The 17566-nt window shown below is 46.6% G+C and overlaps 1 pseudogene; it reads left to right on the top strand.

The window, feature by feature from the left end:
• The first annotated feature begins 11769 nt into the window (after positions 1-11769).
• On the top strand, positions 11770-17071 carry LOC123162644 (putative disease resistance protein RGA1; annotated as a pseudogene).
• Positions 17072-17566: the final 495 nt, after the last annotated feature.

Raw genomic sequence — 17566 nt, 5'->3', positions numbered from 1 at the left:
GCAACTGACGATAGATTTGTCAAGTGCGTCTTGATTGTATAACTGAAACAGTTCAGAATACTCAACGGACAGAGCTTTCTCATGGAAGTAATGCTCCTCCTTGACATTCACCATGAGGGACTCTCGATTGGAAATCTTGGTAATGTTCATGTACCATTGATGCAATTCATACATTCTCGTTGGGAGGTTCTTGACCTTGTCTGGCTCGACCAAAGGTTGGCCCCCGACATATTTCCGTTTTATTTCATCCTCTGTAAGCACAGGCATGGGCTTGATCTCGAGGAGTTGTCCAACAGTGATGTTGAGAACTTTAGCCTGCATTATATGGTCCTTGGTTATTACCACATTGCCCACCTCGGGAACGTAAACTGTTTGCCCACAATAATATTGGGCGCGTGTACTGTCACGTGTTGTTGGCACAACAAGCGAGGGGATCGATTGCGCCGCCTGTTCTCCCAGCTGGGGAATGGTTTTCCCGCATTTTTTGACAGCTGCTTGTTGTTTGCTCGATCCCGAGCTCGCCTCCTTACGCAGACGTGCTCGATTTAACTTCCTGATGTGGCGCTCATAGTCTGTGTCAACAGGCTTGGGAGCTGGTGGTTGAGCCATATGAATGAAGTGGTCAATCGTTTCCTTAGGCACTTTCTCCCTTGGCGGCGGTGGCGGTTTCGGTGCAAAATGGGCTTCCACCTTGGCCTTCGATATGGCTGCGTTTTCCTCCTCGGACTTGTCATAAGGCCTCTGCGGAAGAGGTGTGAGGCTTGGACCATATTTATATCGCTTGCCTCCGCCTGTACTTCCTGTACTACCTCGACTCCTACCGCTACGCACCATAGCTGCGAGGTGTCTCTTCTGCGATTGCTGAGGCGGCGGAGATGGTTGACGGCCGGGCTAAGTTGGACGAGGAGGAGTGGCCTAAAACTGTGCCGGGCTTGGAGGAGGAGTGGCCTGAGGTTGTGTCGGACTTGGAGGAGGAGTGTACGTCTGACGTTGTGGCGGACTTGGAGGAGGAGGAGTGGCCTGACACTTTTCCGGACTTGGCGGACTTGCAGGAGCGGGAGTCTGCTGATTCGGTGGCGGACTTCGACGAGGAGTCGGCTAACGCGGTGTCGGTGGCCTTCGAAAGATGATGCAATCCTTTTTCCATAGGATGATACGATGTTTGGCCTCTCCGAGAAAGCGCTCGTCGTCACCTCCAGGAATGTCAAGCTGTAGCTCCGAATATGGTGGGTCCACCACCTCATCAACCAAGACACGAGCATAGCCCGCTGGAATCGGGTTGCAATGGAAGGTTGCCTCGGGGGGATTTGTAAAAGCAACACCGTCCGCCACCTTCATGGATATGTTCTTCATTTTGACGTGTAGCTCGCAGTTAGTGTTCTCCGTGATGTCATCCACGGGGTATCTACCCAGCATTGCGTCGTCTGGGGTGAAACCCACGCTGCTTCTCGGCATGGATGGGGCGGTGCTATCCAATGCTGGATCATCCGCTAGCTGCTGCAGCTGCTGAGACCCCCTTTGCTGGGTAAGTGAGTCGATCTGCTCCTGCTGCCGCTGGAATTTGACTGCCAATTCCGCTTGACTTGCTTCTAGGCCTTGAAGGCGTTCATAGTCCCGCTTCCTCTGCTCCTCCTCCATCTTCCTCTTTTTCTCCTCCGTAATCTTCTTTCTCGCACGGGTTCTGTAGTCGGTGTTCCAGTCTGAAAACCCCTCATACCACGGAATAGCGCCCTTGCCTTGTGTTCTTCCTGGGTGTTCAGGATTTCCCAGGGCACGCGTAAGCTCGTCGTTCTCTCTGTTGGGCTGGAACACCCCCGATCGTGCCTCTTCTATTGCAACAAGTATCGCATCCTCGGCTCCCTTCAGACTTGCCTTCGTCGAAACATTGCCTGTCATCGGGTCCAACTCCCCCCCATGCGCATAGAACCAAGTCCTACACCTGGGGGGCCAGCTCTTAGTAACCGGAGTGACACCTGCATCCTCCATCTCTTTCTCAGACTTATCCTACTTAGGCATTGCCACCGCATAGCCACCTGGCCCCAGCTTATGGAACTTATCCTTTTTTCGGCATTCTTCTTGTTTATTCTCGACCGTTCCTTAGCTAATTCCGAATCCTTGAATTTCACGAAATCGTTCCAATGAGCATGTTGGTTCTCTAGTGTTCCCTCGAATACTGGAGTCTTCCTTCCTCCCTTGACGTACTTGTCCCATTCACGATTCTTGTGGTTCTTGAATGCAACCGCCATCTTCCTAAGAGCAGCGTCCTTGACTTTCTGCACATCTTCTTCTTTGAAATGATCTGGTAGGGTGAAATGTTCCATGAGAGTATCCCAAAGCAGATCTTTTTGATTCTTGTCGACAAAAGTAACATCTGGACGTGGCTTTGCTGGCTCTCTCCATTCTTGAAGTTTGATCGGGAGTTGGTCCTTCACAAGAACTCCGCACTGACGAACGAACTTGTCCGCAATCTTCTTAGGCGCTAATGGTTCGCCATTAGGTTTGACTGCCTCGATATTGTACTTTACGCCCTCCTTCAACTTTTTGTTCGGGCCTCGTTTCGTCCTTTTGCCTGAAGATTTGCTCGATCCGGATGGCTGAAAGAACAAAGATCGATTCGTTAATATATCTTCAAGTCATTTAAAACATGTGATGATCACCAGATGCCTGCTTATATAAATATATATACCTTGCCGGTCTTTGTTGTTTCAGGATCAACATGTTATTTGTCATCGTCAAAATCGTAGTTCATGACTTCATCAATTCGGTCGTCGCGATCGAATATCATATCACCCTCTCCGGTGTTGTTTAGAAATTCGGAGCCGTCATAATCTTCTTCATTCTGATCATCATCTGGCCCGCGTATCATATCGAACTTGGTCTGTTCTCCCTCTCTGTCGATATTGTCTGCCATAGCTTTTATTTAACTAATCCAAAAGAAATATAAAACAATTTAGTATTCAAATTACATCGTCTCGAATAATAGATATAATCTTGAATACATCGTCTAGAATAATATATATAATCTCGAATACATCGTCTCGAATAATATATAATATTGAATAGTACATCACTGGCTAGGTAGCTAATTAAAGATCGAATACTATAGAAGAATCTAGGACACTCGCGGTTCCTGCGGCGCGGGCGGTGGACACCCAAAGAGAAGGAACCCTCACAGGATCATAGCTGAAGTGAGATCCCTGAAGAAACTGCCAGGTATTGGAGAACCTGCCGCCCTCTAACGCAACCATGTAGCGATGGACGTGCTCGTCCTCCTCCCTGACACGACGACGTACCACCTCCGGCGGCGCCGGGTCCCTCCGCACCGAAACTAGCCCACGGGAACGCCACCAAACGAGATCAGGGTCGACGACGGGACCCGGGGCCGGGTTCCTCATCAAGCGGCGCGCCCCTCCAGGCAGCACCTCCCAGTGCCAGCCCGGCGGAGCCCAGTCCCGGACATGGGTCAGCCGGACGTCGTCGCGGATGGGTCGACGGTGAGGATGCGGGCCGGGCATCGTCGAGAACAAATACTAGCTATATGCCTGCAAAAAGTAACATTTTTTTAATGATTGGATTTTGATAACTAAAATTTCTAACATTTCTATATAACACTAATTATGCTATCATTGCATATGTCAAAAATCTATATACTATTTCATACTAATTAAGCATCTAACACTAAAAACAGAAAACACAACTTCTATACATCCATTAAAAAACTGAAAACAACATTATATAAAAAAATTCCATACTAATTAAACACTAATTATATCCATCTAACATGCATTCATACATATATAATAGTGAAAAAATAATAATCTAAATAATCTAAACTAATTAAGCATACAAAATACGTATATACTAATATATACATGCATTAATTCATACATATGTACGTGTGTGTGTGTGTGTGTTCATCATGCTTGTGTGTGTGTGTATGGGCTCGGGGAGGGGCGGCACCCATGGTGGCCGCCAGGGGCGAGGGAGAGGGGTTAGAGGGGGAGAGCTCACAGCGGGGCGACGGTGACGGCGAGGCGACGGCCGGGGGCGATGACAGGCCGGGGCGTGACGCGGGGGCGGCGACGCGGGGACGGCGCGACGGGGACGGGCCCGAGGCGGCGCCGGAGACGAGGGTGGCGACGGGGACGGGGGCGGCGACGGGGACGGGGGCGGCGACGGCGACGGCGTCGATCGATCGGGGCGCGCGGGCGATGCTTCAATGGGGAAACAGAGGAAGAAACAGAGGGAGAATGAAATTTTCGTAAGTGTTGTATATATAGAAGGCACCTTTAGTACCGGTTGGAGCCACCAACCGGTACTAAAGGCCTGTTTTAGCCAGGCCAAGCAGCGGGAACCGCACCCCCTTTAATACCGGTTGGTGGCTCCAACCGGTACTAAAGGCCCCCCCTTTAGTACTTGTTTGTGCCACGACCCGGTACTAAAGGGGGTGCGCTGGCGCAGGTGCGGTGCGGCAAGTTTAATCCCACCTCGCTAGCCGAGGGGCGACCGCACTGGTTTATAAACCCCAGTGCGGTCGCTCTCTCGAGCTCCTCTCCAAAGCAGGCCTACTGGGCCTACGTGTTCTTTGCTGTCCTGTGGGCCCACTTGGCCTTTGCGGGCCTGCATCCTGGCCCAACAACAGGTTGGGTTTCTAGTCATATGCAGGCCGCTCTGGCCTAGGCAGGTTGTGTATTTAGAGTTTCTTTGTGAATATTTGAAATTAATGTGAATCACTAGTTTGTGAATAACTTAACTTTAAAAATCAGTAAAGGCATGAAAGAATTGGTTTGCACATAAAATTTCTTCGCGTTTCAAATGCCAAAACACATAACTACCTTAACTATTACAGAGATTCCCCTCTGGGTGTGAAACACAGAAGAAAGTGATGATAGTGAAGCCGATCACATCCCAGATCTTTTGGTGTGAAACTTTTTCTTGGCGTGTGTCCCTTTGCGCCGTAACCATGGAAAATCTTCATCATTTAACGGGATGCTCGGGTCAATATTCACTGTGAATGGAGCAATTTCATCAAACTTTTCATAATCTTCTGACTTGTCTGTCTTGTCATCCACTCCCACGATGTTTCTCTTCCTAGAAAGAACTATGTGCCGCTTTGGCTCATCGTACGATGCATTCGCTTCCTTATCTTTTCTTTTTCTTGGCTTGGTAGACATGTCCTTCACATAGAAAACCTGTGCCACATCATTGGCTAGGACGAATGGTTCGTCTGCATACGCAAGATTGTTGAGATCCACTGTTGTCATTCCGTACTGCGGGTCTTCCGTTACCCCGCCTCGTGTCATATTGACCCATTTGCACCGAAACAAAGGGACCTTTAAACCACATCGATAGTCAAGTTCCCATATGTCCTGTATATAACCATAATATGTTTCCTTTCCCGTCTTGGTTTCTGCATCAAAGCGGACACCACTGTTTTGGTTGGTGCTCTTCTTATCTTGGGTGATCGTGTAAAATGTATTACCATTTATCTCATACCCTTTGAAAGTCATTATATTCGAAGATGGTAACTGAGACAGCAAGTACAGGTCATCTTCAATAGAGGTGTCATGCATGGTACGTGTCTGCAACCAGCTGGCGAAACTCCTGGTTTGTTCACGTGTAATCCAGTCTTCAAACCGCTCCGGGTGTTTGGAGCGTAGCAAATTCTTATGTTCATCCATATACGGAGCCACCAAGGTGGAATTCTGTAGAACTATGTAGTGTGCTTCAGTGAGAGAATGTCCGTCCATACATATTATTTGTTCCCCTCCTAGCGTGCCTTTTCCATCCAGTCTGCCCTTATGCCGCGATTCAGGAACACCAATCGGCTTAAGGTCAGGAATAAAGTCAATACAAAACTCAATGACCTCCTCATTTTGATGGCCCTTGGAGATGCTTCCTTCTGGCCTAGCACGGTTATGAACATATTTCTTTAAGACTCCCATGAACCTCTCAAAGGGGAACATATTGTGTAGAAATACAGGACCCAAAATGTTAATCTCTTCGCATAGGTGAACTAGGACGTGCGTCATGATGTTGAAGAAGGATGGTGGGAACACCAACTCGAAACTGACAAGACATTACACCAAATCATTCTGTAACCTTGGTATGATTTCTGGATCGATTACCTTCTGAGAGATTGCATTGAGAAATGCACATAGCTTCACAATGGCTAATCGAACGTTTTCCGGTAGAAGCCCCCTCAATGCAACCGGAAGCAGTTGCGTCATAATCACGTGGCAGTCATGAGACTTTAGGTTCTGGAACTTTTTCTCTGCCATGTTTATTATTCCCTTTATATTCGACGAGAAGCCAGACGGTACCTTAATACTGAGCAGGCATTCAAAGAAGATTTCCTTCTCTTCTTTGGTAAGAGCGTAGCTTGCATGACCCTGATATATGCCGTCTTCTCCGTGCATACGTTGCTGGTCCTCCCGTGCCTCAGGTGTATCTTTTGTCTTCCCATACACGCCCAAGAAGCCAAGCAGGGTCACGCAAAGATTCTTTGTCACGTGCATCACGTCGATTGCGGAGCGGACCTCTAGGTCTTTCCAATATGGCAGGTCCCAAAATATAGATTTCTTCTTCCACATGGGTGCGCGTCCGTCAGCGTCCTTCGGAACAGGTTGTCCGCCAGGACCCTTTCCAAATATCACCTTCAAATCCTTGACCATATCATGTACATCAGCACCAGTACGGTGGCGAGGCTTCGTCCGGTGATCCGCCTCACCTTTGAAATGCTTTCCTTTCTTTCTTACGGGATGCCTGCTCGGAAGAAATCGACGATGTCCCAGGCACACATTCTTCTTACAACTATTCAAATATATATTGTCGGTATCATCCAAACAGTGCGTGCATCCGCGGTATCCCTTGTTTGTCTGTGCTGAAAGGTTACTGAGAGCAGACCAATCATTGATGGTCACGAACAGCAACGCCTTTAGGTCAAATTCTTCCCCCATGTGCTCATCCCACGCACGTACACCTGTTCCATTCCACAGTTGTAAGAGTTCTTCAACTAATGGCCTTAGGTACACATCAATGTCGTTGCCGGGTTGCTTAGGGCCTTGGATGAGCACTGGCATCATAATGAACTTCCGCTTCATGCACAACCAAGGAGGAAGGTTATACAAACATAGAGTCATAGGCCAGGTGCTATGGTTGCTGCTCTGCTCCCCAAAAGGATTAATGCCATCTGCGCTTAGACCAAACCATACGCTCCTTGCGTCATCTGCAAACTCCTTCCCGTACTTTGTTTCGATTTTTCTCCACTGCGACCCGTCAGCGGGTACTCTCAACTTTCCGTCTTTCTTACGGTCTTCTCTGTGCCATCGCATCGCCTTGGCATGCTCTTTGTTTTGGAACAAACGTTTCAACCGTGGTATTATAGGAGAATACCACATCACCTTGGCAAGAATCTTCTTCCTGGGGCCCTCGCCCTCGACATCAGGCTCATCGCGGCTGATCTTATAGCGCAATGCACCACATACCGGGCAAGCGTTCAAATCCTCATACTCACCGCGGTAGAGGATGCAATCATTAGGGCATGCATGTATCTTCTGCACCTCTAACCCTAGAGGGCAGACAGCCTTCTTTGCTTCGTACGTACTCTCGGGCAATTCGTTGTCCTTTGGAAGCATATCCTTTATCATTACCAGCAACTTTCCAAATCCCTTGTCAGATACACCATTCTCTGCCTTCCATTGCAGCAATTCCAGTGTGGTGCCCAGCTTTTTCTTGTCACCTACGCAATTTGGGTACAACAATTTTTTGTGATCCTCTAACATGCGCTGCAACTTCTTCTTCTCCAAATCACTTGCGCAGTTTCTCTTTGCATCGGCAATGGCCCGACCTAGATCATCAACGGGCTCATCTGATGCCTCTTCTTCAGCTTCTTCCCGCATTGCCGGCTCAGCTTCTTCCCGCATTACCGGCTTAACTTCTTCCCCCATTGTTGTATCATCGTATTCAGGGAACCCATGGCCAGGATAGCTGTCGTCATCCTCTTCTTCTTCATTGTCTTCCATCATAACCCCTCTTTCTCCGTGCTTGGTCCAAACATTATAGTGGGGCATGAAACCGGACTCAAACAGGTGGACGTGAATGGTTCTTGACGTAGAGTAATTGCGACCATTCTTACAGCCAGCACATGGACAAGGCATAAAACCATCCGCCCGCTTGTTTGCCTCAGCCGCAAGCAGAAAAGTATGCACGCCCTCAACGAACTGGGGAGAGCATCGGTCATCGTACATCCATTGCCGGCTCATCTTCATTACACAACACCGAATAGACCAAATTAATACAAGTTCATACATAAAGTTCATACAACACTTAAATGCAACAAACAAATAACTCTCTAGCTAAAGCATTTAAATGCAACAACAAATGCGATCAAGATTGCAACTAAGGTAACAATTGATCCAACAGCATAATGATACCAAGCCTCACTATCGATGGCATATTTTCTAATCTTTCTAATCTTCAAGCGCATTTTCTCCATCTTGATCTTGTGATCATCGACGACATCGGCAACATGCAACTCCAATTCCATCTTCTCCCCCTCAATTCTTTTCAATTTTTCTTTCAAGTACTCGTTTTCTCTTTCAACTAAATTTAACCTCTCGACAATAGGGTCGGTTGGAATTTCCGGTTCACATACCTCCTAGATAAAAATATCTATGTCAACTTGATGGGCATAATTTGTCATAAACACGAAATGCAACAAATAGTTTTAAAAGAGAATATACCACATCCGAATCATAACAAGGACGAGGGCCGACGGGGACGGATATCAAAACCATGGCACTATGTATAACAAACAACGTACGGGTAAGATAATTATACGAGTAACTATATATCCAAATCACACAAACATCAATTTTTTATATAAAATTTCATGAACAAGAGGCTCACCACAAGGTGGTGCCGGCGACGGGACGGTGCGGGCGATCGACGGTGGTTACAACGGAGATTTAGAAGGCACTAAGTAAACCAGACCTACATATGCAAACTAAGTGTTATTTTTGACCTCAAATTGCATATAAATCAAATACTAGCACATATATATATTTCCTCCCAAATTACTAAACTCACAAATTAATAACTATATAAAGCATTGCAAGAGCTAATCTAGCAATGAGAGATGAAAGGACAAAGTTGCTAACCTTTGTGATCATTTGAATGGATGGGGGCCTTTAAATCTTGACAAATTTTGGGCAAAATGTGTGATGAGCTCGAGAGGAAGAGGGGAAGAACAGAGAGGAGAGGGGAAAGGGAAAGAACAGAGCGAGCTCGGGTGGACGAAGGGTTTATGTAGGACGACCTTTAGTACCGGTTCGTGCCAAGAACCGGTACTAAAGGTGCTGGAGGGGGCCCAGACTGACAACATCCTGCCACCACTCTCATTAGTACCGGTTCGTGGCACGAACCGGTGCTAAAGGTTAGCCACGAACCGGTACTAATGAGAGCGGCCCGACTAGCCATTGGAACCGGCACTAATGTATACATTTGTGCCGGCTCAAATACAAACCGGCACTAATGTGCTTCACATTTGACCCTTTTTCTACTAGTGCGGCTGGAGTAATGCCACTAACGGAACAACAGAACTATGCTGCTTTATTCATCATAAGACACCATATTCATCCAGATCTCCAGTCTGAGTATTTACAGGAGGAATCTCCTAGTACTCTGTTTCTGGCCCTCAAAACGAGGTATGAACAGCAGAAGGCCGTAGTTCTGCCAGAAGCACTGCATGATTGGACTCATCTTCGCCTTCAGGATTTCAAGTCCATTTGTGAGTACAATCATGTTGTTCATAAGATATGTTTCAAACTGCGCTTTTGTGAGAAGGAACCTAGCGAGATGGAGAAGATAGAGAAAACTTTGTCTACTATGCTCCCTTCAGATAGGATCCTCCAACAGCAATATACCGTGCTCGTAACTACACTGTCTATTCCGAGCTTATTCACATGTTATTTCAAGCTGAAAAGCATGATGAGCTACTCGTTAAGAATGGCTCTCAGCGCCCAGTTGGGGCACAACCTTTACCTGAAATTCATCTGAATGTCACAAATAGACAAAAGTTTAATGGTACCTTTCAGGGTAAAAAATCCAATTTCGAGCATAAGCGAAAAGCGTAATGGGAACAGGAGATCCTGAAACCCAGGCAAGGGAAAAGGCACTTCGAAGCCCAGGTTTGATAAATCTAAGCTTTTGCAACAAGTGTGGATGCTACACGCATTCTACTGAAAAGTGCACAATGCCCAAACATCTGGTTATGATGTACCAGCAATCTCAGGGACGCAAAGCACCTCAAGGGAAAAGGTTTGAAGCCAACTTCAACATTCATCCGCATAGCGTAAAAGGAACTGGTGGTCGCACGATGTTCCTCCTGGACCGAGCAACGACATGATTCCATATCCTCCTGAGGATCCTGTTGAAACGGAGAACATGTTGATTGAGTGGCTCGGCGCGAGGTGGGGCGGATTCAGCACTCTATGGCCGAAGGGGCTCGACGCAGAGGCGGCGAGGTGGGGCAGATTCGACACTCTACGGTCGGAGGGGCTCGGCGCGGAGGCGGAAGACATGGTGCGGCGACGGGAGCGAAATCACGTGAATTGGAGAGTGAGACGCATGGGGGAAATTTTTGGCTAGATCGTATTTTCCAAACAGTTGCCGAGTTCCGTCTATCAGGAACTCGGCCTAGAATAGCAATGCCGGGCTTTTCTGAATATCTTTGGGCTCCTTCCATATAAAATTCATTCTTTCTTTGTTCCTTCTATAATATGACCTCAAGCAAAATAACAAGGGCTTTCGACTCCACTCGCGCGATTTCACACGTCCGCCTGTCCGATGGGTCCCTTAGCCCATAGGTTTATTTTTCTCAATCACTTATCTTGAATGTTTGGCATTATGCTCTAGAAATGCAGTAAATGCGCTGAATATGCCACACGCCTTAAAAAATGCCAGAACATTCATGTGTCATGGAATGGACTCTGGTCAACACCTAATAAGTTTTGATGCCAACGGAAGAACAAACCCGCACACACTTCAGAAAACGTGACACTTTTCCCTCTCGAATGCTAGATCGTTCCGGGCAGAAAATACCATTTCCACACAACCTCCATGCAGGCTTCCATGAAATGCCCTCGAATTTTTAGCACACCCTAAAAGAGTCTTATGAAGACACCGTGTCAGGTCCCATGAATTTTCAGCCTCCAGAGAATTTCTATGGGTATAAACGACAACAAACGACCTCTCCGTGGCCATCGCACCTAGACGCTGAGCTTTGGATCCCCTGCCCCGAGATCTGTTAGGTTTAGCTCCGTCAAATGGGGGGGGGGGGGGGGCATCCTCAAAGTCATAGTGCCATTGTCTCTGGCCAACCTTAGTTGTAGGCCCCAATGCCGCAGCCCGGTCCTCGTCGCCGGATCGTCCGGGAGAAGCTTGCATCTTTCCCGACACGACACAATGCTCGACGGGCGCTCTCCAGTTTCATGTCTCCTTTCCCTTTCAGTGTGATTTATTTCGGGTAAATCAGGATTAGCCGAACCTGAACCCGAATTTTCGGGTAGCAAAAATTATGGACAAATTTGGGATGTCACTTATCAAAACCCTAATTGCCCTACCAAAATTTCCAGGTAAACCCGGGCGTCATGACTCAATGAAAGTATGTAGCTGTAGCTTTTGTTTGGGGGTGTATTTGTAAAAAAGAGGGCAGCAGAGCATCCCATGTGGCTGCCGATCTACAGTACAGTAGAATTTACTGTTGTGGCAGAGCATCCCATCCCATGTGCTCATCGCTCATCACTCAACACTCATCAGTGGAGCTCGAAGCTGTAGTGGAAGGAAGGAAGAAAGCCCGCACTTTTCCGTCACCTCTTGAATCCATTGCTCTCCTCCAGTCTCCAGAATACAGATCCCCTCCCCAGCGACGACTGAGATCCAAATCCAATCCAAGTGAGTGCGGCGACCCAGATCCAAGCTGTCCGCCCGCCACATTCAATCCTCGCAGCTGAATCCACCGCTAGCAGCCGCCGCTCTTTTCTGCTGCTTCCTCTCCACCACTACTCAGGCGCGGCGAGGCGAGGCTAGGCGGGGCGGCCGGCGGAGTGTCTGGAGAGAGAGAGAGAGAGGGAGGGAGGGAGGGAGGGAGGGAGGGAGAGAGAGAGGGAGAGAGAGAGAGAGAGATGGAGGTGGCCCTTGGCTCGGCGGCCTCGCTCCTCGGCAAGCTGTTGACGCCGCTGTCCGACAGCCTGGTGGCGGCGTACGTGGACAGCCTTCAGCTCGGCCACAATTCAGAGCAGATCAGGGACAAGCTGCTGCACACGCAAGCACAACGCCCAGGCTCAGGGGAGCCACGTCGGCGACAACCCTGCCCTGCAGCGCTTGCTGGACAAGCTGAGCAGGGACGCCGACCAGGCGGAGGACTTGCTGGATGAGCTCCACTACTTCCAGATCCATGACAAGCTCCACGGCACCACCTACGCCACCACCCAAGATCTGGACGGCCTTGTCCGCCATCAAGCTCTCCACGCCGGTACTGCACTTCGCCACGCCGGTACTGCACTTCGCCACGCCGGTACTGCTCAAGAAATGTGTAAACTAAGGGAGAAGAAAGACATTATTGCAAATCTTCGGACTTTGATGTTTTTTAGAGAATATGGAGATGAAGGAATCGCCAAGATTTTGAAAGACAGCTTCAAGGAAATAAATAGTCTGCGTGTCCTATTTATAGTGGTGAAGTCTGCAGAATCTTTTCCATATAGGTTTTCAAAACTTATCCACCTCCAGTACCTCAAAATTAGTTCGTCTTACAGTGAAGATGAAATGAGCTTGCCTAGTACACTATCAAGATTTTATCACTTGAAAATCTTGGACCTAGATCTTTGGCGTGGTAGTTCTGATTTGCCTGAAGACTTTAGCCGCCTTGAGAATTTACATGATTTCCATGCTGCAAGTGAACTCCACTCCAATATTCGCAATGTCGGAAAGATGAAGCATTTGCAGGAGCTCAAAGAATTCCATGTCAGGAAGGAGAGCATGGGATTTGAACTGTCAGAACTTGGGGCATTGACAGAGCTTGAAGGAGGACTGACTATATGTGGTCTTGAACACGTGGCAACCAAGGAGGTAGCTACTGCAGCCAAACTGATGTTGAAAAGGAATCTGAAGGAGTTGGGATTACTCTGGAGCAGAGATGGACCAACTACAGATGATGATATTCTTGATGCTCTTCAACCACACTCTAATCTTAGAGTACTTAGAATTGTAAATCATGGTGGTACCGTTGGTCCTAGCTGGTTGTGTCTTGACATCTGGTTAACAAGTTTAGAGACTCTCACTCTAGACTGCATATCTTGGAACACCCTCCCACCTTTTGGGAAGCTGCCAAATCTCAAGGGACTCAAATTGAAGAAAATTTCTGGAATGCATCAGTTTGGGCCTCGATGTGGTGGCGCTGCAGGCAAATGTTTTATGCGCCTGAAGGCAGTTGGGTTTTATGAGATGGCAGAACTAGCTGAATGGGTTGTGGAACCTAATTGCCAGTCATTTCCAAGTCTTGAAACAATCGAATGCATCGATTGTCCCAATCTCTGTGTGATGCCCTTGTCGGAGGCATCTTTCACCAATTTGCGCAGACTTAAAGTTTCTGGGTGCCCCAAGATGTCTCTGCCCTCCATGCCTCACACCTCCACACTGACACATTTGGATGTTGAGAAATTGTCTTATCATGGAAAGAAGTTGTTTGTTAGTGGGTATGGCGGTGCTTTGGCCTCCCACAATCTGGATAAAGTAGAAGATATGACTGTTGGAAGATGCGACGGTTTATTCCCTGGAGAGCTGGATGGCAGTTTTGTCTTCCGTTCAGTTAAGAGTCTCAAATTAGATGTATCGCATCTTACCAGCAGAAAATCATCATCGTCAAAAGTTTTAAACTGTTTCCCAGCTCTTTCTGTGTTGGAGATACATGGAGATGAGGAATGTGTAATGCAGTTGCCATCATCCAGCTCACTGCAAGAACTTACCTTCTCAGGCTGTAAGGGCCTGGTTCTTGTGCCTGTGGAGAATGGAGGAGGAATTCAGGAGGACAAGTCATTGCTCCAATCATTAACAATATACAGATGTAGCGAATTGTTCTGTCGGTGGCCAATGGAAGAATCAGAGACCATTTGCTATTTCCCTGCTTCCCTCATGGCTCTGCTCTCAAACCTCACGGCTCTCACCACTCTAACGCTCTGGTTGTGCAGTAATTTAACAGTGGACGGATTCAATCCTCTCATCGCAGCCAACCTCATACAACTGCAAGTGGGTGGGTGCAACACCTTAGCAGCAGATATGCTCTCAGAGGTGGCCTCTCAGAGGGCCAAATTATTATTGCCTGCAGGTTACATCTCTAGATTGGAGGTACTCAGGGTGGATGACATCTGTGGATTGTTTGTTGCTCCAATTTGCAGCCGCCTCGCCCCGGCCCTCCACACTCTTGAATTCTGGTCTGATAAGAGGACGGAAAGCTTCACCAAAGAGCAAGAGAAAGCGCTGCAGCTCCTCACCTCCCTCCAGACACTAGAATTTTGACTCCTGCGTGGGTCTGCAGTCCCTTCCTCAAGTGTTACATCGCCTTTCTTCTCTCAAGGAGTTATATGTCGTTGGGTGTCTAAAAATCCAATCATTTCCCAAGGAGGGCCTCCCGGTTTCGCTGAGAAAACTAGTGATGAATCGTCGCAGCGCTGAGATAAACGAGCAAATTGAGAAAATCAAAAGAACCAACCCAGATTTATCCGTCACGGATGACCAACTACACCCAAGGTAACACTTGTCGCCTCCCTATTTTTATTGTTTTTCTATGTGTGATGAAGCGAGGTTTATTCGTCATCCATATTTCTGCCTCATTTTAACCACAGTTGTCAAATCTTACAGACTAGCAGGTTCCACTCCACTCCACTGTTCCATCGATATTTCTGTTGCAGAGAAATATCGATATTTCTCTGCAAGTCCAATCTGCCGGTTAGTAGCTCCAGAACCAAATTTCTGATCCTTAATTTATGACTACATTCACTTCTTTTTGTACTCCTTTTCTGTGCTAGTAGACTTGAGATTGATACACCGTTGATGTCAGTTTTCATAATATATATGCGTGCATTTTCTTGGTCAGGCTTGTGTTCCCTATGTATGTGAAATAAAAAAGGGCATGCGAGGCATCATTCACTCGCTTGGTACCGATCGAGAAGAAGGCTTGTGCTCTTTTTTCGCATGAAGCAACTGTTGACTGAACAGGACGAAGAGGAGGTATTTAACTGGCTGCTGTTATTCAGAAAGAAGATTTTGTTTCTTTTCTTACCATGAATGAATGAATCAAGTGCCTTACTTGCTCTTTCTTGAATCCTTTCCTTTTGACAGGATATATCATGTACTCCTATGTGGCAGAGAGGGCTGTCTTGTCTTGCAAAAAGGGCGTGTGAGACATGACTCACTCACTTGGTACCCATCAAGAAGAAGACTTAATGGGATTAATGGGATTGAGCCTAACTTAGCGAGACATATTCGGGTTGGAGTTTGTGCTTTGCTGTGGACTATCTGGAATTGCAGAAATGATTTGGTTTTTAACAGAATATCATGTATACATTTTTTGCAGGTCATATTCCGTACTACGGCACTGATCCGTTCATGGTCGCTACTCACCCAGACGGAGGCCAGGGAGCATTTGGTTACTGGGTCTTTCCGATGGGAGACGGTAGCTCGGGATATATTCAACCGGTTTGGATGGCGGTCATGTAATAGGATAGGCATTTAGATTTCCTATCTATTTTTTTAGCCAGCCGGTTGTGGCATCTTTCCTCGGCTCTGTGTGAGCTGTTTATGCTTTTTATTTTTTGTGGAGACCATTGGAACCATGTTGACACTACCTTTTTTGGTTAATAAGATGGCCGTATGCATCTTTCTGATGCAGAGGCCGGGGAATCACCCCTTTTCCAAAAAAAAAGAAGAAGACTTGAGTCGTAGCTGCAAGAACCGAGTCTGGAATCATGGAATTATCAGGCTTGTGCTCTTTTTTCGCATGAATCAGTAGGACTGAACAAAAGAGGCCAATTTAACTGTTGGCATCAGTAGCAGGTAGTATTTAACTTGCGTTATTCAAAAAGAAGAGATTGTTTTCTTACCATGAATGAATGGCTTTATTTCCTCTTTGTTGAATCCTTTCCTTTGACAGGATGCTGCTTTAGGACGGAAGCAATGAGGATTATTATTTGGCCAACCACCAAGTTTAATTTATGCCGGGGCAGAGTAGTGAAACTATACGTACCCAACCACCAATGAAGATCTTGTATACAGGTTTAGGTTTGATTGGCTGGCATTGATCCTTGACACAAATTAAGGTAATGAATGATTGAGTGTTTAAGCAAGATTGTGCTTTGTTCATATTTCTGACAACCCAAGTTCATTTTATCTTATTGGATCATGCAGTCCCAGTACCAGTATTGAATTGAATTTCACAGCTGATTCAGCAGCACATATATAGCTCTTGTATCCAAACAAACAAACAAACAGTGCTGAAGCAATTGTGTGTGTTGATATGCTGAAAGGTGAGTACGTACTTGACACTTTGTTCTCATTTCATTTTTGGGTTTTCCCTACTATGTAATATAACGCTTAAAAGTAAATTACTTGAATCTGTTGCCAGAATGTTTCTGTTGCTTTGTAAGGGCCACATTCGTCAAGCAACTGATATAATTGTCTTGCGTGTTTGCAGAATATAAGCGTAAGTGATGGCACTGGGATGCTGGAGCAGGAAACAGAGCAGAGCAGGGCAGGCAGATCCAATACGGTGCCAAGATGCCAAGTTATTCAGATTCAGATCCAGCCTCTGGGTGGGTGGAAAGGAAGGGCGTATGGCCTGTCCAGCACGACTTGAGAAGAAACTTTTGTTTCGCCTCTGTAAATGAAAATTGGTACAGAGAATTGTGTTTTTTTTCTAGAGTAGAGTAATAAATATGTTCCGTTTTGAAACAAGTAGAAACTCGACAGGATGGGCAAACCATCTTCCAGTTCCTCTGACAACCTTTTTTTCTTCCCAGTGTTCTGATCATGATTTTGTTCGGTCTAACTGTGGTTAGCACCAGTCTATTATTGATGGAGGAGGATAAAGCCCCAGTCTCCTTTTCTTTCTACCCACATACATACATACATACATACATACATACATACATACATGCTTGTAGAGGGATACAACAACACTAATGTCATATCTCCTTTTTCTTTTCACCCACATACATGCATAAGTTTTGAATATGTCATACATGCTATTAAAAGATACATCAGTTTTGCCCTGAATATATGAGTCTCTTTATTCCTTTTTTCATGATTTAACAAATGTTATAAAGAAATATACACAGTTTTTATCCTCATGTTACGACTTTGTTGTGCCCAGTCACAGAATGGTTCTTCCCGGACACGGTATTGTGGCTTCCAGATACCATACTTTTGCTCCCACATACATCATTGTGGATCCTAGATACGGTATTGTGTTTCCCAATATACAAACATTTTTAAATTCTTCCGCTTTAAATGT

This window comes from Triticum aestivum, chromosome 7B, assembly GCF_018294505.1.
Source record: "Triticum aestivum cultivar Chinese Spring chromosome 7B, IWGSC CS RefSeq v2.1, whole genome shotgun sequence".
Taxonomy (NCBI): domain Eukaryota; kingdom Viridiplantae; phylum Streptophyta; class Magnoliopsida; order Poales; family Poaceae; genus Triticum; species Triticum aestivum.
This window is presented reverse-complemented; position numbering and strand designations above follow the sequence as displayed.